We start from the raw sequence: 26,270 nt of genomic DNA, 5'->3' as shown, positions 1-26,270 counted from the left end.
GGAGGAGTAGAGACCAGAGAAGGCTCGGCCTCTGACTCCGACTCGCTGCTTAATGGGGAGAACCGGTTGAAAGTTTCTGTCGGCTGAATGAGCGACACCGGTTGAGCATTCCTACAGCATTTCCCTCCAGAAGCCATGAGAAAGTTGTCCGGCCGCGGGGACAGTGCGAGGCGATTTATACTAATGTTACTATCTGTACTTACTGGTGGCACAGACGCTGTTTCATCCTTTCCTACACTAAAATTACCCTTGCCTAATGATTGCGTCTGAAGCTGGGCTTGCAGTACAGCTATCCTCGCCGTAAGGCGATCGTTCTCCTGTATATTATGAGTACAGCGACTGTAATTAGAAGGCATCATGTTAATGTTACCACTTTGCTTTGGCTGGTGGAGGTCCTGATGAACCACAGATAAAATTGCCATAGGTGATTGTTAAGCAGACAAAATGGCTAAGGCGGCTGCCTTGATGAGAGAAAGTGGTAGAGAACCACATGTAAATATTGCGGATTCCTTACGATGAGAAATTGGCTAAATAAATTTTTCGTTGAAGATTCTCGGCAAAATGCCAGGGGAATGGATTCTAAAGGTAACACATTTAAATTATATGGTCAAACACTCCTTCCTTTCTTTTTTTAAAATCATGAGACATTTTATGTGGTTTTATTTTGAAATAAATGTACGTTTGATGTCGTTTTATTCTGGAATATGATTCTAGAATGGACGAAAGGGTGGAGGGGTCACGAGGAATTAGTATAGGGGTTACCAAACCTAAAATGAACTTTACATTTTTTCATGATCATATGATTTTTTTATGATAATTTATCACTCCAGTGTTAATCTGCAAAATTGTAATTATTCGCCTACCTCCTCATGCCTTTTGCACACAATGTATATAGACTCTCCTTTTTTCTACTGTATTATTGACTTGTTAATTGTTTACTCCATGTGTAACTCTGTGTTGTCTGTTCACACTGCTATGCTTTATCTTGGTCAGGTCGCAGTTGCAAATGAGAACTTGTTCTCAACTAGCCTACCTGGTTAAATAAAGGTGAAATAAAAAATTTAAAAAAATGTGGTGTGGTGGTTATGGAGAATCATGGGAAAAGGAGACCAGTGAATCGTTAGACTCAGTGGAGAGACACTGTCGCAGTTCTTTATTCGATGGGATGGTGTCTTTTCAATTCAGTTAAATTGAGTATGCAGGAGGATGGAAATGTTTTGAAGAGGTATTTAAATGGTTTCCGAAGGACAGGGGAAAAAAGGGAGAGGAAACATTTTAATGGTGTCGAAAGTCCTGTATACTAAAAAATCCTAATGAGGAATGATCAGCCTCATTAGAAATTAATGGAACAGGGGGATTTCATTATAAAATTCATGAGAAACACCATTCTCTATCCAAATTGTTCCATTACTTTAGGAGATTATTATTATTTCCGTAGGGAGTTATAGAGTTGTAATTCTAAATTGATTACTTATTCAAATTTGTTTATTTTTTATTTAACATGGGGGTTTTTTAATCACATGTTTGAAAGTGGGAAATTAACAGTTCCCATAGGTCCTGGTCTTTGGGGTACTTATACAGTGGTACTGTATTCAGTTTGTATATAGAAAGGAAAATATATGTTAATAAGGGATGACAGTTACTTCAAATGGATTGTGATATATGTATTGCTGATTTCATGTTGTGTTTTTGTTTTGATACAAATTCCACCAGGTTGGGATCCTGGAGTGGGAATTCTGTGAGAGGTTAGTGTGCTAACTTCATAATCTGGTTACTCTTCCAAGAGGTCGCCAGTAGAATAAGGGAGTATGGACTAATTTAGATAATGGTTTGTAACAGTATGTTGTGCTTTTTGACATTTGTTTTAGAGATGTTATTAAGAAAAGGTTAATGTCATAGTTCGTCAAATAGACAACGTTTGTCTGGTTTCCAGAAACAAAAATGTAATGTTGTATAATCTGTGCTTTTTTGAGGTTATGATGGAAGGTAATGTCAGATCGTGTATTAATGCATGGTAGGAATAATTTGACCATAGACAGTGTGTGTAAACCTCAAAGCCCTCCCTACCCGTTTGAAGAAAGAGCGACAAAGGTGTGCAATGAGAGACAGCAACTTTTACCACTCCTATCTGAGTCAGAGCCATAAACCGAAGCCGGGGTGCTGAGAGCGCGTGTGGAGTGAGCGTGGAGAAACAACAAGCTCAGGTGAGAGACTCCTGTACGTGGGAGGAATGGAAATATCTACTTGGATATTAAAATTGGGACATTATTAAGGGCCATGAAATGTGACAGGCAAAAGTTACATGTGCCATTGGGAAAATGAACTGTAAACGATATCTGAAGAAGACACACTAGAATGATACCGGGTGAAGTACCGGGTGAAGGAAAGGAGGGGGGGTATACGCCCTGCTAACTATTTAGAATGCATTGAGATACTGATCTTTCTTTACCGCCACTCATGACAGGAAAACAGGGACAAAGGGGGGCTGTAATGAGAAGAGTTATGACTTATGTCAATAAAAAGGTTGTTTATAAATGTATGTTCTAACAGGGATGATGTGTGCTAGTTGATAAACTGGAATTTGAGCCCTAGACTCAAAGTAAGCACTGAGGTCAGTCATTCTACATTTGGGTTGGATAATTTATCAAATGTTTTAGCTGTGATTGGGATACAGCGAGAGAGAATTGCTAAAGCACGATGAGGGGTGACTGGAACCTAACACTACCAATGAGTAACAAATGAGGAATCCCCCAAAAAATGTCAAAAGCCACCCACACCACAGCTTCACACTACTTGTCAAACATTTAAAAAACTGATACTGTATACTGGTGGTTGGGGTGGGATTGGATTTGCATGAGTTGTGGGGGGTTCGTGACTGGCTTTTGACAATGTTTTTTATTCCTCATGTCTTACATATTGGTAGAAATGATTTTGGTCGACATCAGATGTTGGGTACTATATTTAATGAATATTATCTGAATCCTATGAATTAAAATGGCCAATTTGGGTGCAATCAAATAGGTTACATAGTTAAATTTCTACAAAATAATGTTTCAGGAATGCCAATCTTACCTTTTTCTAACTACAGAAACAATTTCATAACAATCTGGGATGGTGGTGTCATGGCTTGCTGAAATGACATGGATCGACTCACATGTCTCAAATGCGTAATAGCAGGTTATTTTGAGGAAGTCATTGTAGACAATTACCTAGCAGACTATGAGACTATGAGGAAGCCAGCGGGGGAAACACACCATCACCTCTGCTCCTGCCACACCCCCTAGTGGACATCCGGTGTCTCCTTGACCTGCAGCACTCCATCACTCTCCTTTGTGGTCAAATAGCCCTTACACCGCCTGGAGGTGTGTTGTGTCATCGTCCTGTTGAAAAATGAATGATAGTCCCACTAAGCACAAAGCAGATAGGATGGTGAATCGCTACAGAGTGCTGTGGTAGCCATGCTGGTTAAGTGTGCCTTGATATGTAAATAAATCACAGATAGTGTCACCAGCAAAGCACACACACACCATCACACATCCTCCTCCATGCTTCTCGGTGGGAACCACACATGTGGAGATCATCAGTTCACCTACTCTGTGTCTCACAAAGACATGGCGGTTCGAACCAAAAATCTCCAATTTAAACTCATCAGCCCAAAGGACAGATTACCTCCAGTCCATTTCCTTCCTCCATTGCCCATGTTTCTTGGCCCAAGCAAGTCTCTTTTTCTTATTGGTGTTCTTAAATAGTGGTTTCTTTGCAGCAATTCGACCATGAAAGACTGATTCAAGCAGTCTCCTCTGAACAGTTGATGTTGAGATGTGTCTGTTAATTAAACTCTGTGCAGCATTTATTTGGGCTGCAATCTGAGGTGCAGTTAAATCTAATGAATTTATCCTCTGCAGCAGAGGTAACTCTGGGTCTTCCTTTCCTGTGGCGGTCCTCATGAGAGAGAGTTTCATCATAGCGCTTGATGGTTTTTGCGACTGCACTTGAAGAAACTTTCAAAGTTCTTGAAATTTTACGCATTGACTGACCTTCATGTCTTAAAGTAATGATGGACTTTTGTTTCTCTTTGCTTATTTGAGTTGTTCTTGCCATAATATAAAATTAACTCTGTATACCCACCCCTACCTTGCCACAACACAACTTATTTTCTCTAACGTATTAAGAAGGAAATCAATTCCACAAATTAACTTTTAACAAGGCACACCTGTTAATTGAAATGCATTCCAGATGACTACCTCACAAAGCTGGTTGAGAGAATGCCAAGAGTGTGCAAAGCTGTCATCAAGGCAAAGGGTGGCTACTTTGAATAGTCTCAAATATAAAATATATTTTATTTTGTTTAACACTTCTTTGGTTACTACATGATTCCATATGTGTTATTTCATAGTTTGATAGTTCTTCATTATTATTCTACAATGTAGAAAATAGTTTTTAAAAATGTACAAAAACCCTTGAATGAGTTGGTGTCCCAACTTTTGACTGGTTAGCACTGTATAGAATGTGAGTGTCTTTGTGATTTTTTTATTTTTTTTTATTTTTATTTCACCTTTATTTAACCAGGTAGGCTAGTTGAGAACAAGTTCTCATTTGCAACTGCGACCTGGCCAAGATAAAGCATAGCAGTGTGAACAGACAACACAGAGTTACACATGGAGTAAACAATTAACAAGTCAATAACACAGTAGAAAAAAAAATGGGCAGTCTATATACAATGTGTGCAAAAGGCATGAGGAGGTAGGCGAATAATACAATTTTGCAGATTAACACTGGGGTGATAAATGATCAGATGGTCATGTACAGGTAGAGATATTGGTGTGCAAAAGAGCAGAAAAGTAAATAAATAAATAAAAAAAACAGTATAAAAACAGTATGGGAATGAGGTAGGTGAAAATGGGTGGGCTATTTACATTTACATTTACATTTAAGTCATTTAGCAGACGCTCTTATCCAGAGCGACTTACAAATTGGTGCGTTCACCTTAAGACATCCAGTGGAACAGCCACTTTACAATAGTGCATCTAAATCTTTTAAGGGGGGTGAGAAGGATTACTTTATCCTATCCTAGGTATTCCTGAAAGAGGTGGGGTTTCAGGTGTCTCCGGAAGGTGGTGATTGACTCCGCTGTCCTGGCGTTGTGAGGGAGTTTGTTCCACCATTGGGGGGCCAGAGCAGCGAACAGTTTTGACTGGGCTGCGCGGGAACTGTACTTCCTCAGTGGTAGGGAGGCGAGCAGGCCAGAGGTGGATGAACGCAGTGCCCTTGTTTGGGTGTAGGGCCTGATCAGAGCCTGGAGGTACTGAGGTGCCGTTCCCCTCACAGCTCCGTAGGCAAGCACCATGGTCTTGTAGCGGATGCGAGCTTCAACTGGAAGCCAGTGGAGAGAGCGGAGGAGCGGGGTGACGTGAGAGAACTTGGGAAGGTTGAACACCAGACGGGCAGCGGCGTTCTGGATGAGTTGTAGGGGTTTAATGGCACAGGCAGGGAGCCCAGCCAACAGCGAGTTGCAGTAATCCAGACGGGAGATGACAAGTGCCTGGATTTACCAATAGACTATGTACAGCTGCAGCGATCGGTTAGCTGCTCGGATAGCTGATGTTTGAAGTTGGTGAGGGAGATAAAAGTCTCCAACTTCAGCGATTTTTGCAGTTCGTTCCAGTCACAGGCAGCAGAGTACTGGAACGAAAGGCGGCCAAATGAGGTGTTGGCTTTAGGGATGATCAGTGAGATACACCTGCTGGAGCGTGTGCTACGGATGGGTGTTGCCATCGTGACCAGTGAACTGAGATAAGGCGGAGCTTTACCTAGCATGGACTTGTAGATGACCTGGAGCCAGTGGGTCTGGCGACGAATATGTAGCGAGGGCCAGCCGACTAGAGCATACAAGTCGCAGTGGTGGGTGGTATAAGGTGCTTTGGTGACAAAACGGATGGCACTATGATAGACTGCATCCAGTTTGCTGAGTAGAGTGTTGGAAGCCATTTTGTAGATGACATCGCCGAAATCGAGGATCGGTAGGATAGTCAGTTTTACTAGGGTAAGCTTGGCGGCGTGAGTGAAGGAGGCTTTGTTGCGGAATAGAAAGCCGACTCTTGATTTGATTTTCGATTGGAGATGTTTGATGTGAGTCTGGAAGGAGAGTTTGCAGTCTAATATGGCAAGCATTATAAGACGAGGGCCAAGAATGCCTCCTATTCTGTTGTTAAATACCCAATAGAAGACATAAAAGCATGTCTGAAATAATGTGACAGTGCTCATTAACTTTGCCAATAACATAGCTGAATCATTAAGAACAGACAGATCAATGAAGCGACACGCCTTGATCCTGTCCACATTGAGCTCTGTGTCTTTAACACTGTCATTAGAGGGATTAATAAATTGGATTTGAGAAAAAATCTGACTCTGGGGATCCATCTTTCCTTCTTACTACCTACCATGGGAAAATGTAGAACAAAGACTGTCTTGAAGAAATAACCCACATTTTTCATGATGAGGGACATGCATGAAATGAAATATGACACTTTCATTACTGTTTCTTAATAGCATGTGTCTATGTTTACATATCCTCACTTCACATTAAATCCTTACTTGCCTTGAACTGGTGGGATGATTTAATGGAAAAGTTATATTTGTTCCATCTTCCATGTTCTGCTCATTATTCTGTCTGGGGTAGACTGGAATTTTCTCATCAACAGGGTCAAATATTCCTACATGTCCTTATATTCAAAGGATGTTGTTTCTTGACAAGTGTTGACTGGTGATTTAGATTGTAGCTAAAGCTGCTACTGTATTGGTTGCTGTAGTTCCTTGAAGAGTAATTTACAAACTATACTGCACAGTCAATATTTATTCCAGTATTCCCATACATGAATTCCATAAGATGTCAATAAGATGAAGGTATAGGGGTTTTATTCAGCTCATAGCAATAAAACATGTTTTTATTTATTTCATTATAGGAATATAAACATAAATGTATACAGTGTTTATCACGTCACAATATTGTGTTAATTTCCAGGAGTCTAGTCACTCATCTTGGTGACAAACAATATTGATATGAAAAGTGCTCACTTTGGTTTAAAAAAGTTTTACTTTCACTTCACTACATTCCTAAAGAAAATAATGTAATTTTTACTCCACACATTTTCCCTGACACACAAAATTACTCATTACATTTTGAATGCTTATCAGGACAGGAGAATGGCCCAATTCACACACTTATCAAGATAATATCCCTGGTCATCCCTACTGCCTCTGATCTGGCGGACTCCCTAAACACAAATGCTTCATTTGTAAATGATGTCTGAGTGTTGGAGTGTGCCCCTGGCTATCCATAGAAAAAATATATAAATATTGTGCCGTCTGGTTTGCTAAATATAAGGAATGTAAATTAATATATAAGGTACTTTAGTATATTTAAAAATAAATACTTTTATTTATAAATACCAGTATTTTACTGGGTTACTTTCACTTTTACTTCAGTCATTTTCTATTAAGGTATCTTCACTTTTACTCAAGTATGACAATTGGGCACTTTTTCCATCACTGCCATTTCCAGACCTACAATGCCATCTGCCCCTGTTTCTGCCCTTCATTGTCGTGTCTTAGCCATAAGGCAGTCTCTGGATCCCTTTGTCACATACCAAGTCATGTCCTGATGCCAGAGCACAGACATCATACAACAACTCATGTCAGACCTATGCATACATTGATTACAGTATACAATATCTTCCTCCCTGTGCCATAGTCTCACAGCGAATCTGTTCGTCTCCTGGCAAAAACTGCAGACATGCTTTTCACAATGCCCTTAATTCCAGCTTGCTTCTTGATGGCAGACTTGGACTCCCATATCCTGTCTATTAGTCCGTGAAACACCATGAGGACACTGTGGTAGTTCTCAGCATCTGAAACCTCATAGAACTGGCAGTCTATTGTCAGGGTTAGCATTCTGCCCTCCTCACTGAGGACTGTTCGCATGTGATTCAGGTCCCTCTTGTTGTCTACGATCACCATGGGCACTTTGACCATGCCCTGGAAGTCCTTAATGGACTGCATCAGCTTGGTGACAGAGTTGAAGCTGGCCCTGTCACAGATCCTGTAGACCAGGACAAAACCGTTCGAGACTCCTGTGGCGGGCCGGGCGCAGTGCGCGCTACCCAAGGTCGCCAGGTGCACGGTGTTTCCTCCGACACATTGGTGTGGCTGGCTTCTGAGTTGGATGCGCGCTGTATTAAGAAGGGTTGTGTTTTGGAGGACGCATGGCTTTCAACCTTCGTTTCTCCCGAGCCCGTACGGGAGTTGTAGCGATGAGACACGATAGTAATTACTAACAAGTGGATACCACGAAATTGGGGAGAAAAGGGGGTAAAGTTTAAAAGAACAAAAAAAAAGATAAAAGATATAAAAATTTTATAGGCTTACTTGGATTTCTCTGGGCTGATTGTGTCCAGTCATTGTGGTCGCGCATGGTGCTAGTAAAAGTGGACTCATTCATGCCAAAGACAACCAGGCGCTTCTCTGCAGTAATACTCATAAAGGCACTTATAAAGAAGCCTATGATTAACTGAAGTGCTCTGTATAAGATGCCAAATATACTGAATTCTTGCAGTCATTTCAAAGGACTGAATACAGTTTCAGACATCATGATGATGGCATCTTATAACAGCAGGTTGGCATGAGGCAGAACTGAGCGATTTTCCCTTAGATATGTCAACTGAAAAGTCCAATTTGGCTCTATTGTAAAAATGCATGAAAATAACTTAGCTTTTTGACCTTCATTTAAGGTTAGGGTTAGGCATTAAGGTTAGTAGTGTGGTTAAGGTTAGGGTTAAATTCAGATTGTATGACTTTGTGGCAGTGCCCGCTATGGACCACTCTGCAGAGCTGCCTCTATAACAGGATTCATGATGAAAAACACTAACCTGCATTATAACAGATTGAATGTTAACATTTCGTAATACCTGACAACATGGTGAATCCCAGATGTTCAAAGTTCTGTCCCTTCCATCCATGACAACATTGTGGCTGTAGATTGATTCTGAAAGCAATTAACAGACAAATATTAATTTAGTTGTACTGTATAGGCCTACAATAGTAAAATGTTAGCTTGATATTACAATATCTGGTGATGACAGACAAACAAAACTTACCAATATTCCCATATTCTCAAATGAATCTTCTACTTAAAACGCGGACTGTCAGCGCTGTGAAACAATCATCATCATCATCCTACTAAGTATGTTGAGGAAAGGAATGGATCCAGTTAGAAATGGCAGATTGCACAAACGATAAATAATGACAGATTTGGTCACACCAGATTTCCCAACCCAACAAGAACTACTACATTTAGCATCCATTTTTAAAACGTTGAGGCTTGTCATTATTCTTTCTGCTGTTTATTGGCCCGACTGGCTCAAGACCATCTGAGATGTTGAGTAGCAGAGACGAGTTTTATGCCCCAAGGAGTGGTGCGCACAATTGTTGAGGGGGCGTGGAAATATACTATACCATTCCATTCTGGATTTTATTTACCATAGCCTAAAGACTGAAGAAAACGATTGTCTTAGCGTAAATAATATCTAAACCTAACCCGACTTTTGAATAACCAACACGTTTGCAGCACAAATATACCTCACATTATTTTTTAAAGTTTGTGGATATAATCATTGTATCTTCCAAATGGCAATTACGCATACGCATGAGGATGTGTGTTGAGGATTTGCTTACAGTATTGGGGAAACTGTTGTTGTGCTTTACTATTGAGTAGTGTAAGATAAAGCCTGATTACTTTGCTACCGAAGATAATAATTCATTTTTTAAGGACAACGTAAAAACGTGTTTGCATGCAAAGGGGGAGTGGAAACTAATATTTTGCAAGTGTGCGTAACTTATACAGTAGGCCTACAAGATTGCATTTTATGTATACTGTACACTTACTATCTGAATATGATTATCTAAATGTAAATAATTGCGAAACGATTTTTTGCAATAACACAATGAAACTTTTGAGTCGTTTGTAAAAGCTGCAGTACTATGTAACAAAACGTGTGCTGTGATATTACAACCAGCCACTAGATGGAAGCAGAACATTTGATAATTTTGGCATCAACAGGTGTGACTGTAGCCCACTAGATTTTGCCGCGACCTAACGAATGTTCTAGGAACTTTCACAGAACCAAGTTCGGTTTGCTGGAAACACACTTTTCAAAGATAACCTAAAGACATTACTGTGACTGACTTTTTTTCCCTTTTCTAAATGAAAAGTTTTTTGAGTTGTGTTGCTGCTTTGTAATTGGAAGATATAGCTAATAGTGTGTTTTAATATACTTTAAAAGTATTTTGGTTTCACTTGAAAAGGGCATGATTTTTTTTCTTAGAATAACAACAGGGCTCCTCCTCACTGACTGCTTGATAACATAAGGAAAGAATGTTGAAATGTCAGGTTGTAAGAAAGTTTAGTTCTTTAGATCTTAGAGGTTTAGATTAGGTTTAGTTCTTGTTAGCTCAAATCACAAGGCACACTGATCGTTTACTGCAGGCTGGCTGTAGATACAATAATTCCATTATCAGAAAGCTGGTTAATGTGATGTTAAGATAAACTACATTAACAAAAGTATGTGGACACCTTCTCATCAAATATCTCATTCCAAAATCATGGGCATTAATATGGAGTTGGTCCTCACTTCGCTGCTATAACAGCCTCCACTCTTCTCTGAAGGCTTAACACTAGATGTTGGAACATTGTTGCGGGGATTTGCTTCCATTCAGCCACAAGAGCATTAGTGAGGACGGGCGATTAGGCCTGGCTCGCAGTCGGCATTCCAATTCTGCCAATGGTGTTCGATGGGGTTGAGGTCAGGGCTCTGTGCAGTCAAGTTCTTCCACACCGATCTTGACAAACCATTTCTGTATGGACCTCGCTTTGTGCACGGAGGCATTGTCATGCTGAAACAGGAAAGGGCCTTCCCCAATGGAAGGACAGAATCGTCTACAATATCATTGTATTCTGTAGCGTTAAGGGACTAATCCGGAACAAGGAAAACAGCTCCAGACCAATATTCCTCATCCACCAAACTTTATAGTTGGCACTATGCATTGGGGCAGGTGGTGTTCTCCTGGCGTCTGCCAAACCCAGATTCGTCAGTCGGACTGCCTGATGGTGAAGTGTGATACATTACTCCAGATAACTCGTTTCCACTGCTCCAGAATCTAATGGCGGTGAGCTTTACACCACTACAGCCGATGCTTGGCATTGCACATGTTAATCTTAGGCTTGTGTGTGGCTGCTCGGCCATGGAAACCCATTTCATGAAGCTCCCGACGAACAGTTATTGCGCTGATGTTTCTTCCAGAGATAGTTTGGAACTCGGTAGTGAGTGTTGCAACCGAGGACAGACGATTTTTACGGGTTAGGCGCTTTAGCACTCGGCGGCCCCGTTCTGTGAACCGTTGTTGTTGACGTTTCCACTTCACAATAACAGCACTTACAGTTGATCGGGGCAGCTCAAGCAAGGCAGAAGTTTGACGAACTGACTTGTTGAAAAGGTGGCATCCTATGACGGTGCCACGTTGAAAGTAACTGAGCTCTTCAGTATGGCCATTCTACTGCCAATGTTTGTCTATGGAGATTGCATGGTGCTGTGCTCTATTTTATACACCTGTCAGCAACGGGTGTCGCTGAAATAGCCGAATCCACTAATTTGAAGCGGTGTCCACATACTTTTGTGTATATAGTGTATTTGGCTAGCAGAGCAGTTATTTTTTCTCTGCAGGTAGAATTGTACCCGGATGCATTTATTTCAAATCAAATGTATTTATATAGCCCTTCTTACATCAGCCGATATATCAAAGTGCTGTACAGAAATCCAGCCTAAACCCCAAACAGCAAGCAATGCAGGCGTAGAGGCACGGTGGCTAGGAAGGCCAAAACCTAGGAAGAAACCTAGAGAGGAACCAGGCTGTGAGGGGCGGCCAGTCCTCTTCTGGCTGTGCCGGGTGGAGATTATAACAGAACATGGCCAAGATGTTCACATGTTCATAAATGACCAGCATGGTCAAATAATAATAATCACAGTAGTTGTCTAGGGTGCAACAAGTCAGCACCTCAGGAGTAAATGTCAGTTGGCTTTTCATAGCCGATCATTGAGAGTATCTCTACCGCACCTGCTGTCTCTAGAGAGTTGAAAACAGCAGGTCTGGGACAGGTAGCATGTCCGGTGAACAGGTCAGGGCTCCATAGCCGCAGCCATAACAGTTGAAACTGGAGCAGCAGCATGGCCAGGTGGACTGGGGACAGCATGGAGTCATCATGCCAGGTAGTCCTGAGGCATGATCCTAGGGCTCAGGTCCTCAGAGAGAAAGAAAGAAAGAAAGAGAGAATTGGAGAGAGCATACGTAAATTCACACAGGACACCGGATAAGACAGGAGAAATACTCCAGATATAACAGACTGACCCTAGCACCCCGACACATAAACTACTGCAGCATAAACACTGGAGGCTGAGACAGGAGGGGTCAGGAGACACTGTGGCCCCATCCGATAATACCCCCGGGCCAAACAGGCAGGATATAACCCCACCCACTTTGCCAAAGCACAGCCCCCACACCACTAGAGGGATATCTTCAATCACCAACTTACCATCCTGAGACAAGGCCGAGTATAGCCCACATAGATCTCCGCCACGGCACAACCCAAGGGGGGGGCGCCAATCCAGACAGAAAGACCACGTCAGTGACTCAAACCACTCAAGTGACGCACCCCTCCTAGGGACGGCATGGAAGAGCACCAGTAAGCCAGTGACTCAGACCCTGTAATAGGGTTAGAGGCAGAGAATCCCAGTGGAGAGAGGGGAACCGGTCAGGCAGAGACAGAAAAGGGCGGAGAGCCTTTCCGTTCACCTTCACACTCCTGGGCCAGACTACACTCAATCATATCAAGACCTACTGAAGAGATGAGTCTTCAGTAAAGACTTAAAGGTTGAGACCGAGTCTGCGTCTCTCACATGGGTAGGCAGACCATTCCATAAAAATGGAGCTCTATAGGAGAAAGCCCTGCCTCCAGCTGTTTGCTTAGAAATACTAGGGACAATTAGGAGGCCTGCATCTTGTGACCATAGCATATGTGTAGGTATGTACGGCAGGACCAAATCGGAAAGATAGGTAGGAGCAAGCCCATGTAATGCTTTGTTGGTTAGCAGTAAAACCATCAGCCCTTGCCTTAACAGGAAGCCAGTCTAGTATGGCTTATTATATTTCCCTTCCTTTTATTAGTGTAATGTAGAACACCAATATTACAGACAAGATAGATGCTCTGACATAGTGAAAACATCTGAATTCTACATGTACATTTAGAAAAAAGTGTTGTCTTTGATAATATGCCAACATTTTATAAAGCAGATAAACATATTCATATGATCCTTTCACCATGTTTGAAATAAGCTCAATGAAAAATCTGAGGCAACGAGTACAAATGGACACCAAAAATAGGATCCGAAAAAAATTGATTGTACATACACAACTCTCTGGTATTTTATGAACGAGTAACTTAGTTTATTGGACCTACTGTATATGCTGACGATTATCATTGAGAATTCAGTTGCCACTGTCTTCCCCCTGAAAACAATTATTAAAATGTCCCATGCTGTCAGAAGCAATAACATAGTTATTATTATTGCACCTGTGTGTGAAATACAACACGGGTGTCAGAGGCACATTTGTTTCCCTGTCAGTGAAGTGATACATTCTTTCTCAGATGAAAAAGGGTCGTATTTAAGCGATAATGCCCAAGAAGCTAGTGTTTGGAGAATATATGGATCTCTTTAGGAGAAAGCCCTGCATCCAGCTGTTTGCTTAGAAATTTTAGGGACAATTAGGAGGCCTGCGTTAGGAGGCCTGCGTCTTACTTGACATTTGACCTGTTGTTCAGACAGAGAAGCTAGCCAACAACACAGCTAACACAATCACTTAACTGAAGCTGGAAAGACTGCAAACTAGCTGCACTTTGTTTCATTTGACCTTTTTCAATTTATATTTTTTTGTATTTATCCGTAAAAAAATATATAGAAATGCTGCCTGTCTGTCTGTCTCGTCCCAACTCCCGACATGTTCATTACTATGGGACAGCTGGAGATCAAATTAGAATATTGAAACAATGTTGCAAATATCGGAGAGACAGACAGCAAGGTTTATGCAAATCTCCACTGTTAAAAAGTAAAGGTTTGTCGAAAAGAAATGTGAGATAATGTTTAGATGCTTTTTATAGTGGAGATCAAGTTTAGAAATAGCCTGGCTTGGCTGATGAGACAGTGGGTTGTGCAGTCAGATGGAACAGAGTAAATAGGCATTTTAACGTCATAGATTTAGATTAGAGTCTGACAACATTATTGCCCTCTCATTGGCTATGCTGAATATTCTGTAGTCAGTGGACCTCTGTAGTCAGTGGGTATTGTGCAAATAAAAAATATAGAAAGTCACTATGATTGTGTAATGACTTTATAATAACAAACCCATTATTTTATGAATGTTTCCTGAAATAGATTTCCATAATTTTGCATGCCACAGTCCATTTAACTATGTACCCTGGGAGTCTTAGTCTATTTTTATCAGATTTGTCTCTTGAAGTCAACTGAAGCACTTAAATGGCATAACGCTGATTATTCATTTGTGCGACAGTCATTAGGCACAGCCAAATGTGTTGGATGAGGTGCAATGATTGGAATCTGTGTAGACAGCAAACTGAGGGCGAGGGAAAAGTGTAGAGGGAACTCGATTCATCTGCTGTATGGACAGTGGGTCTACAGTATATCCTCTGACCTGGGTGGCAGTGTTATTGTTGTATGACCTGACACTGTCTCTAAATGCTAAAGTAGGCCTACAGTCTGTGGTGCTAAAATTGTTAATAACAACTGCAGTTAACTGTAGATAACACAGGCCCAGAAATAACAAAGGAAAAACAGACCCTTGGTCATTAAATGTTGTATGACCCGTTTGAGAAAGCTATGTTGCAATAAAGACATGCATTTAATTTCAGATGGTAAATCCACTCTCAAAATTCCTCCCCTTACTTTAACAAAACATTAATAATGCTAAAAGGGGTTTCGACCATGAGTTTCTAACTATTGTATTCCTTTTAGACAGGTTTTATTTGGAATGTAACATGGTAATTTAGCATAGGGAAACTACACGTTGTAAGCATGAGCTAATAATTCATTCATTGCTGTAAGTGCTAATGGTCCCTTATAGTTAACAGTACTTTGGGCAGAGATTAAAACCTCTTAAGGAACGGACCCTTTTTTTTCAATTTTTTGCCTAAAATGACCAGCCCAAATCTAACTGCCTGTAGCTCAGGACCTGAAGCAAGGATATGCATATTCTTGATACCATTTGAAAGGAAAGACTTTCAAGTTTGTGAAAATGTGAAATTAATGTAGGAGAATATAACACATTAGCTCTGGTATAAAAAAAACATGCACATTTGTCTTTTATTTTTTAATTATCTTTGAAATGCAAGAGAAAGATAAAAATGTATTATTCCAGGTTAGGCAAAATTTCGATTTTGGCCACTAGATGGCAGCTGTGAATGTGCAAGGTTTGAGACTGATCCAATAAACCATTGTATTTCTGTTCAAAATGTTGTATCAAGTCTGCCCAAATGTGTCTAATTGGTTTATTGATACATTTTCAAGTTCATAACTGTGCACTCTCCTCAAACAATAACATGTTATTCGTTCACTGTAATAGCTACTATAAATTGGACAGTGCAGTTAGATTAACAAGAATTTAACCTTTCTGCCCATATAATATATCTCTATGTCCTGGGAAATGTACTTGTTACTTACAACCTCGTGCTAATCACATTAGCCTAAGTTAGTTCAACCGTTCCACGGGGGAAGACCGATCCTGTAGAGGTTATTAAGGAAGTAGTACAGTATTTTTCTCTACTTCTCATTATTTCTGAGGTGACTGCTTTCAGCTAAAAGCTGAGAGAAGAGGTTGGTTGTCTCCTAAGCAGAGGATTGGTTGCTTTAATGACATATACAGTAGACCTACTGATTGTGGTTGGCTCCCTGTCCATGGGAAACTGCTGCTGCTGCTATTTTAGATTTATGAACCAATGTATAGACGTACAGCTTAATAATACATTTATTAAGTTTTAAGAAATGTTGTCACATACAGTATGCAACTGTCAACGGTGAGCACATAGCCTACTTCCTACTCTCCATTGAAAATATGTTTTTATGTAAAGCCGGTTGACCGGAAGCTCCCTCCGCTGTGTTTGTTCTTATGCAAATAAATATTCTTATGGCCTTAGCTCACACTTACTTTACATGCTTGATAATTCCATTTACCCCTGATACAAGGGTGTGTTAAGAAACATAGAATGAAAAGGAAATGAAAGGCCTACAGTGGCAAGTAAGCCTGTATGAAATGTACATTGAATTTGTAATTCTCTCTGAAAAATCCTGCTGCAAATTAAAGAGACTAAAACTTAGCCAACTGCAGTTGTGATATGATGCCATATTAATTTGTTATTGGTAAAGCCTTGGCTTCAACAAAAATATCTCACAGTCCTGATGTTCTTTTGAAACCAGGCAATGCTTATTCAGATATCCCACATTTAACTGCCATTGTAGGCTACTCACCTGACTGGCTGTGTCCAACTCATCCTGTAAGGACACTAGTACAGAGACACCTGCAGGACATCTTACATTTCACTGAGAACAGTATTTTAGTGGTATAGTTATGTTCTGTCTTGCAAGTGATACATTTGACGACGAAGGTTAGATATGTAAAAATCTGTAAAAGTCTACTCTGTCAGAGTCCGGAACAGTGTGTTCTGTGGCTTTCTCTGTTGCCATAGATTAGATTGTATATTTTCATTGACGTTTTCAGCAGGGCTTCCTCGCCTCCCGAATTGCAGGAACCATTGATTTCTCTGAAATATCGTAATGCCTGTGCCTTTAAGATAAATATGCGGCTAGGGAAAGCAATGTGTTTGCCCGTCTTTACAAACTGATCAAACAGCTGCCATAATGGATGGTGCATTATGCTGAATTATTGGACATATACTATTTCACAACTAGCCAGGACAACTGAGTGTAGCCCCCTGCTATACATCACACCACTGCTCGGTCCCTGACTGCACTGTACACAGGCAAAGCCATAAACTAGAGGGAGGGAGTTCTTTATCACTGCAGCCCTGGCTAGGGTCATTTGTCCTCCTGAGAGGTGGAGCTTCAGACATGCTGAGTGAATGACAGCCCCACAGATCCTCCCAGGCCACTGAAGGAACCTTGGCTAAGAGATACTCTGCTGACTGGTCTTCATCCATTCATAAGTCACAAGCTTCCCTCTTGATTTATGTCTTTAGGATAATTTATTAGGCATTTGAATCTCATATACTGTAGGCTTACATCTGATTCCTTTCTGATTCTAGCTACAGGCTTCCTTCTCCGGCTGTACTGGAGTCTAGCCAACCGATTTGCTGTAAAACCATTTTTGCTGTTTGTTTGGTGGTGCAACAAAACCAGAGTGCGCATGAAGCCAAATATGTATCTTTGTAGTTGTATTATTTCCTGATAAAGACGCTAAAATTGTTGGACTTAATTATGCAGTAAAGCATTATGTTGGAGTGCCTCTTCACAGACTTAAACCAAAGAACAGTTTTTTGGACCAGTTGCTAAATTCATTTTTGAACTTATAAATTAATGATATTTACCCATTGGCTATTGAATAATATAACTTATAAATTCCTCATGAGCTTAGCTCACCTGTCATACCCCATCAGAACCCCAAACATAAGCTTGTTTTACTCCAAAGTGTGTAAATAATGTAAATGTAAACAAACACTTCATAGCCTCAAAACGTGGTTAAAACTATATTGTTGATCTCATGGATGGTCAGTTCTTGCATCCATAGTTCTGTCTATGAATTTGAGAATTGTTCCTTTTCTCCAGGCCCATCCCTCAGCTTTTTACCAAAACAAGGGTCAGGGAGAACTGTTTCTAATTGTTTCTACTGCTGATTGCAGCTTTAAAGACATAATTCATCAGAGGCAGCTGTTGCCTTCATTAGACAGCTGCAGTACATGCAGGGTTGGATGTAAGGGAGGGAAGAGGAGGCTATTTGCATGTCATTTCCCCATCAGGAAGGAAGCTCTCCCAACTGGCAACTTCAGGATTACAGGCTGAGCAGAAAGGACTGGACCACCCTGTCTTTTCATATGCAGCTGAAAATAAATAAAGAGGGGGGAGGCGACTCAGTATCTTCAGTGTGTAAATATGCTGTTCATGTGGCGATGAGTCTTTTATTATTTTCTGCAAAACTCACACAGATGAGTCCACATAATATAATAGCTATGGGATTGTGGTTGTGGGTACGGTATTGGGTATTGGATGATCTCAGAACCATCTACTTGATAGAATTAGAATGGTAATGGTAAAGCTATTGTAAAAATGGCGTATAACATACTTACGATTAGTCATTTCAGCAATGAATTCTGATAATATGAAGTCAGAATGCATGAAGACTGTTGAACACTGTTTTGTTACTGATGTAGTCTTAAATTGCCTCAAGGAAATCCCCGTTCCAGGCTGTCAATCTCTCCCTGGCTGACTTCACTTGTTGCTTTTAGTTCAGTTGCACTTGACTTCTGAAATGGTTGTTACTCAGGGAAAAGCAGCCAATGAATATTTTATGGCATAAATATGGTAAGTGTTTCATAATGGTCCCTAAACGGTCCCTAAAATTACCCATAATACCCTCCCCCACATTCCCTCTCAGGTTGCATTCCATCAGATAGGCTGTGTGATTGATTTACTGCAACAACACCAGTTTTTATTTTCAGTCACTCTAAACTAGTACTGTTTGACATTCTGCCAGTGTTGGGGAGTAGTGAACTACATGTAGTTAAACTAGTCATTTAACTACATTTTGTAGTAGCTTGGGGGGTAGTTGAACTAAATTCTAATTTAGGTAGTGTTTTCATTAGTTAATACATTTTTTGCCATGTACCAGTCAACTAACTAACTACTGGAACTACACCATTTTTTGTGTTGCAAAAAAAACTGAAAATATGGGTGTAGTAGGCAAGAATTTCCTTTCTTTTTTTAAAGAATAGAACTGCCTAATTCACACTTGGAACATAGGTTTTTGTGTGTAATAAGCTGAATTATACATTCTGTTAACAGCTAACTCCAGAGTGATCTGTTCTTGCAATTTGTAGCCTATGACATTTCAGATTTAGATATGATAATTTTTCACAAAGTAGTTTGAATGTAGTGAACTTCTTTTTCAAAGTAACTTTGGTTAAGTAAACTTAATTTTTGTAATGGGTAGCTTTAGTGTAGCTTAAAACGTATTCTATTGTGAAGTAACTGGTAGTTTGCTAAACTATATTTTCAAAGTAGCTTCACCAACACCACATTCTCAGTAGTGAAACCTAAACGCTTTCACTGAAACATGCATAGATGTTTGAAAGGTAATCAGGAGGAGACTCAACACAGTCGAGAAACTAAAGCTGGCTAACGCTGCCTTTTTCCCTAAGTGTGTCCCTTCCCTGTCCAGCATAGAGAGATTTCTGACATGGTGAATTAAAGGAAGAGTCTCAGTTAACTAGCACTCACTAGATTCTCATAAGTCATGGTGGGAGTAATGAAATGTTCCATGTTGTCTTCCCAGTCAAGCATCACTGAGCCTGCTATTAAAACAGAGCAGAGGAGTGATTGTGGATGGAAGGCAATCTAAAAAATATATTAAAGTACTAAATATGTTAAAGTTGGGGATACACGTTCCCAATTGGGAACACCCCCCCCCCCCCCCACACCATCAACTGGAATGTGGCGCATGGGAAGCAAGAAATATTCCTAAAAATATTTAACCTCCACACATTAACAAGTCCAATAGCTCAAATGAAAGATAAACAAGTTGTTTATCTACCCAGCAAGTCAGATTTCTAAAATGTTTTACGGCGAAAACATAGCACATATTTATGTCAAACCACCACCGCAGACATAGCTAATTTGCATAGCCAAGTAGGAAAAAATATGCAATCAACAAACGCAGGATTAAAAGAAAAATCATTTCACTAACCTTTTGAAATCTTCATCAGAGGTACAGTAATATAACATGTTACACAGTACATTCATTTTTTTTTTATATTATGCTATATATATCCATAACTCTCTGTTTACAATGACGCATCGTTCAAAAAATGCTACTAAAATGTCCGGAGAAATGACATAGCTCCGGCAGATAACGTCAGCTAACAAGGAATACACATCATAAACCTTGACTAAATATGCATGTTCTACATATGTATAGGAAGATACACTTCTTCTAAATGCAATCGCTGTGTTACATTTATTTTTAACGTTACAGGTTGCGTTCACTAGGCTATACTAGGAGTCGGCGCTCCAAAAGTAGCATTATGGCTCCTCTATCTTGGAGTCCACAGAAACCCAAATTTACCACATAAATATTCCCTTACCTTTGCTGTTCTTCCATCAGAAGACCTGGAAGGGATTATACTTACCAAAACAGCGTTTAGTTTTCAAGTCTGTGTCTTTCGGTTCTCAAAAACGACACATTTCGGTCGAAATGTAGCCAAAAGTCAAGTGGATGCGCACCAAAACATCGAAATTACATATTATATGTCGAGTAAACTTGTCAAACTATGTTCATAATTAAGCTTTAACATGTTATAAAGGTGCACAGAAATCGTGAGGACGAACAGAAACACACTCATCGTTTAATCGATCCTGAGGAAAAGACAGAGCGCGCATAAGAGTAACCTTTTTTTCCGCGTGACCGAGAGCTTTCGGCCCGCTCAAACTCTCGTGAGCGCGCGATTCTCACAATGAGAAGCCCCATTGAAAGCAGGCTTCGCGCTGAACACGTAGAGACTGTTCCCAGAGCTGTAACTGGTTGGGAAGTTTTGGTTTGCGATGACATCAAAGTTGGGCCAACTTTTCCCATGACAAGAGAGAGTTTGGGAGAATGCATGCCCTGAGAGTTCTGCTTTACATAGAGACAACATTTAAACGGTTTTAGAAGCTTTAGAGTGTTTTCTATTCGAAAATATTTTTATATGCATATATTAGCAACTTTTGACAAAAATTTATCCTGTTTAATATGGGCACCCAATTCCTCCAGAGGGGGCGGTAAAACAGCCTTAGCCCTAACAGGTTTTAAGTAGTTTTTTTGGGTCACTTTATTTTCACTGTTTATATTTTTGACAATGTTTACTTTTACTTCACCACATTCCGAAAGAAAATAATGTAATTTTTTCTCCACACATTTTCCCTGACACCCAAAATTACTCGTTACATTTTGATTGCTTATCAGGACAGGAAAATGGCCCAATTCACAGACTTATCAAGAGAATATCCCTGGTCATCCCTACTGCGTCTGATCTGGTGAACTCCCTAAACACAAATGCTTAGTTTGTAAATTATATCTGATTGTTGGAGTGTGCCCCTGGCTATTCATAAATAAAGAAATAACAAGAAAAGTTATTTATACTTTTACTTTGACTTTTGTATATACTTAAGTATATTTTAGAAAGTATATTTTAGCAATTACATTTACTTTTGATACTTAAATATATTTAAAACGAAATACTTTTTTGTATTTTACTGGGTTAATTTTACTTGAGTCATTTTCTATTAAGGTATCTTTACTTTTACTGAAGTATGACAATTGGATACTTTATCCACCACTGCACAATCCTCCCTGCACTGTAGTCATGGAGCTAGAGGCAAAGGGAGAACAGTCAGCAGCACTGTAGTCATGGAGCTAGAGGCAAAGGGAGAACAGTCAGCAGCACTGTAGTCATGGAGCTAGAGGCAAAGGGAGAACAGTCAGCAGCACTGTAGTCATGGAGCTAGAGGCAAAGGGAGAACAGTCAGCAGCACTGTAGTCATGGAGCTAGAGGCAAAGGGAGAACAGTCAGCAGCACTGTAGTCATGGAGCTAGAGGCAAAGGGAGAACAGTCAGCAGCACTGTAGTCATGGAGCTAGAGGCAAAGGGAGAACAGTCAGCAGCACTGTAGTCATGGAGCTAGAGGCAAAGGGAGAACAGTCAGCAGCTTTGAAAACTCCTTGTAAATTTATAGCAGATTTTCTGGAGTGAGACCCCCCTGAATCATTAAGCATGTTTGCCTCCAGTTCCCTCTTTTAGTCTAGTCTCCATGTTGAATGCTAGCTGCAATCGTACCAACTGAAAGTTTAGTCTGTGGGAATCTATAATATTTATTTGCTAAACAAAAGTTGATTATACACTTCATAATGCCCCATTACAAATCTACAATTACATGCTGATGCAAAGATTAGTCACTTTGTGTTAGAATGTAGGCTTATTGTACATTGTACTGAAACTCATCTTGTGTCCACATGGAGGGATCAAGGTCTATTTCCATACATTAAGTGAAAATATGTTACAGGCTTGCTGTTACTGTGGCAATGTATCTACAGTACAACTCTTATATAGCCAAGTTTGTCATCATAGTAACGCAATGCAACAATTCTTGACACAGTGAAGTCCAGGAATAGCATAGCTAGTAGACATACATCATACATTTCCAGTTATTCTAATGGACTGCAGCTGAGAAAAAGTAGTCAGTAAACCTCATGAAATATTAAGCAGCGCACGGGACAGCTTGCAGGGTTTTGTGTCTACTGTGACAGTGGGCTTTTTGGATCTGGTGTCCTCTTAAACGTCTTTTCGACATGAATTATCACCACTCATGTCACACGCCAAATGCATACTGCCTGTCAGTCGATGACCATACTCGGGACATGGAATCTTCTGTTACCAAGGAGATTATTAACCTTTCAAAACTCGACAACTTCACAATTATTTTATACCCTCTTATGATCTAACACTATATCGCACGTGGCAATGATAGTTTGACACTTCTTCCCAGAGAGACCTTGAAATTCCACCCACTTGGTGGGATAATGCCTTCGGTCTCACAAAAAGCTTAGCTCTAAGTTCCCCTCTGAATCCCTTGGATGGCTGAGGAGACAGTTGATGTATAAGTCTGTTTCTCCTCATTTGCCAGTTCTAACTGTGCTCAGTGTGCCGGGTGGGGAGGGTTTAATTAAAGAGATTACTGGTCCATTGAAATTAACATTTGGGAATATGTCCAAACTCCACGTTGCGGAAGTGTCGTTCCTGCAGTAAATGCCTAATATCCCTCTTAATCATTTTTATCCAGAGCTCTGATATACCATTCTGATGTCTCATTACTGCAGCCAAATGTACACAAAAGCAGAGAAGAGCAGTGTTGATAGGGACATCATTTCCCCCTCTCATCCTGCAGCAATTAGTGCACTTCAAAAGAGGTGATCCACGGTAGTTAAGTCACAAAGCATGGGGGTTTTCTCCAAGGAACACTTACCTTTTACCTCAATAAACAAACCCTAGATAGTAATTTACACACATTTGTTTCTTATTAATTGCCTCTAAATGTTATAAGAAATACAACTGATTTATAGACTTCAGTCCAGTAATATGGATGTATTGCCACCTGAATCAAGTGGAACAGCCACGTTTGAGGGCCTTGTTCATGCATCAGTCTTTTTTTTACCATCACTGGACCATAGTAAATCAAATCAAATCAAATGTATTTATATAGCCCTTCGTACATCAGCTGATATCTCAAAGTGCTGTACAGAAACCCAGCCTAAAACCCCAAACAGCAAGCAATGCAGGTGTAGAAGCACGGTGGCTAGGAAAAACTCCCTAGAAAGGCCAAAACCTAGGAAGAAACCTAGAGAGGAACCAGGCTATGTGGGGTGGCCAGTCCTCTTCTGGCTGTGCCGGTGGAGATTATAACATAACATGGCCAAGATGTTCAAATGTTCATAAATGACCAGCATGGTCGAATAATAATAAGGCAGCAGCAGCACGGCCAGGTGGACTGGAGACAGCAAGGAGTCATCATGTCAGGTAGTCCTGGGGCATGGTCCTAGGGTTCAGGTCCTCCGAGAGAGAGAAAGAAAGAGAGAAGGAGAGAATTAGAGAACGCAAACTTAGATTCACACAGGACACCGAATAGGACAGGAGAAGTACTCCAGATATAACAAACTGACCCTAGCCCCCCGACACATAAACTACTGCAGCATAAATACTGGAGGCTGAGACAGGAGGGGTCAGGAGACACTGTGGCCCCATCCGAGGACACCCCCGTAGTGTCTCTCTGTATAATTCTCAGTGACAGTAATATATGACAGATCTGCAACCGATGTCCCTATTTGTGAATGAGGTTACAGCTCTTCCAAAGCAGCCCTTTTTGCTATTGTTTTCACTGAGGCCCTCTGGTTATTCAAGGTACCATACCAACAGGTTTGTAATCTAGGTCCTGGACTTTCCTCTTAGCTTAGCAGTTCACTTTGACTCCTTACATATGCAGTTCAACTTGTCCTTCTAGTCCAGTGGATTTGCATTTAGTCTTCTCCTCTACCTGCTTCATAATATCATGGTAATTTCTCTATGCCATGTCCATGGAACTGGCATGTACTGAGCTAGAATGCCCACGAGCATTTGGCTATGAGCCAAAACAAACAAACACAAGCATTTTTTGACTATTTCTGCTGGGCTTATAGTACACCACAACCATTGTAGAGTAAGTACAAGAATGAGGTGTTTGTGAGTGTAGCCTGAGAGGACTTAGTCAGGGTACAGTAGCCCAGCCAGATCACTGGGAGATGGGATGAGTAAACAGCAGGCCGTCCCATCTCTGTGGAGCTGACCTGCATCTGGAAATAAGCACTGAATCCCATGGTTTAACCTACCCTGGGGAGGAAATCAGACCAGGTTGCTAGTTCATTTGAGCTACAGGGTATGTGCCATGTTTTAAACACTCACCTCAGCAGTGCAGGCGATAGAAGTTGAAAACCACACACTGCCCCTTTTACTGATACTAGTCTAAAAATAGACAGAAAAGCCTCAGCGTGACATGGTTTGAACATAGAACAGACACTGACACACTATTTTAAGACAGGCCACAGTCACTAAGCCTCCTAAAATGTGTTAAGTAACTCACTAAACTGCAAATAGCATTTTTCTGTCTTTATAATAATTGAGTATTTATGTGCCTCGCAGAACTCTCTGATTTCTGAAAAAAAAAAGCTGAACTCCACATTTAATTGCACTTTGACCATTTTTTTATAGACCGAGTCACTGGTGCTTCCTGCTTTAATTTTTGCTTGTAAGCAGGAATCAGGAGGATAGAGTTGTGGTCGGATTTACCAAATGGAGGGTGAGGGAGAGCTTTGTACGCGTCTCTGTGTGTGGTTGCACATTTGTGTGTGGGGCGGCAGGGTAGCCTAGTGGTTAGAGCGTTGGACTAGTAACCGGAAGGTTGCAAGTTCAAACCCCCGAGCTGACAAGGTACAAATCTGTCGTTCTGCCCCTGAACAGGCAGTTAACCCGCTGTTCCTAGGCCGTCATTGAAAATAAGAATTTGTTCTTAACTGACTTGCCTGGTTAAAATAAAAAAATAAAAAATGTTGATAGAGATTTGGTAGAACTGATTTAAGTTTCCCTGCATTAAAGTCTCTGGCCACTAGGAGCGCCGCCTCTGGGTGAGTGGTTTCCTTTTTGCTTATTTCCTTATACAGCTGACTGAGTGCGGTCTTAGTACCAGCATCTGTCTGTGGTGGTAAATCAACAACCACGAAAAGTATAGCTGAGAAATCTCTAGGCAAGTAGTGTGGCCAGCAGTTTATCACAATATACTCTACTTCAGGCAAGCAAAATCTAGAGACTTCCTTAGATTTCGTGCACCAACTGTTGTTTACAGTTAGTCTGTCTTACCGGAGTGTGCTGTTCTATCCTGCCGGTGCAGCGTGTATCCCGCTAGCTGAATATCCATGTCGTCATTCAGCCACGATTCCGTGAAGCATAAGATATTACTATTTCTGATGTCCCATTGGTAGGATATTCGTGATCTTACCTCGTCTAGTTTATTGTCTAATGATTGCACGTTGGCGAGTAATATTGACGGTAACGGCAGCTTTCCTAGTTGTCTTCTGCGGGTCCGGACAAGGCATCCGGCTCTTCATCCTCTGCGTCGCTTCCTTTTGAGAATAATTGGGATGTCTGCCCTGTGGGGTGTTTGGAGAATATCGTTTGAGTCCTTCTCGTTGTTGTTGTTGTTGTTGAAGAAATCTTTGTCTAATCCGAGGTGAGTGATCGCTGTCCTGATATCCAGAAGCTCTTTTCTACCGTAAGATACGGTTGCAGAAACATTATGTACAAAATAA

The 26,270-nt window shown here is 40.7% G+C and overlaps 1 pseudogene; it reads right to left on the bottom strand.

Annotated features, from left to right (window-relative positions):
- Positions 1 to 7,752: 7,752 nt before the first annotated feature.
- LOC115109794 (ras-related and estrogen-regulated growth inhibitor-like protein) lies at positions 7,753 to 25,879 on the bottom strand (annotated as a pseudogene).
- Between the last annotated feature and the right edge of the window lie 391 nt (positions 25,880 to 26,270).

The sequence above is a fragment of the Oncorhynchus nerka genome, linkage group LG25 (genome assembly GCF_034236695.1).
Source record: "Oncorhynchus nerka isolate Pitt River linkage group LG25, Oner_Uvic_2.0, whole genome shotgun sequence".
NCBI lineage: Eukaryota > Metazoa > Chordata > Actinopteri > Salmoniformes > Salmonidae > Oncorhynchus > Oncorhynchus nerka.
This window is presented reverse-complemented; position numbering and strand designations above follow the sequence as displayed.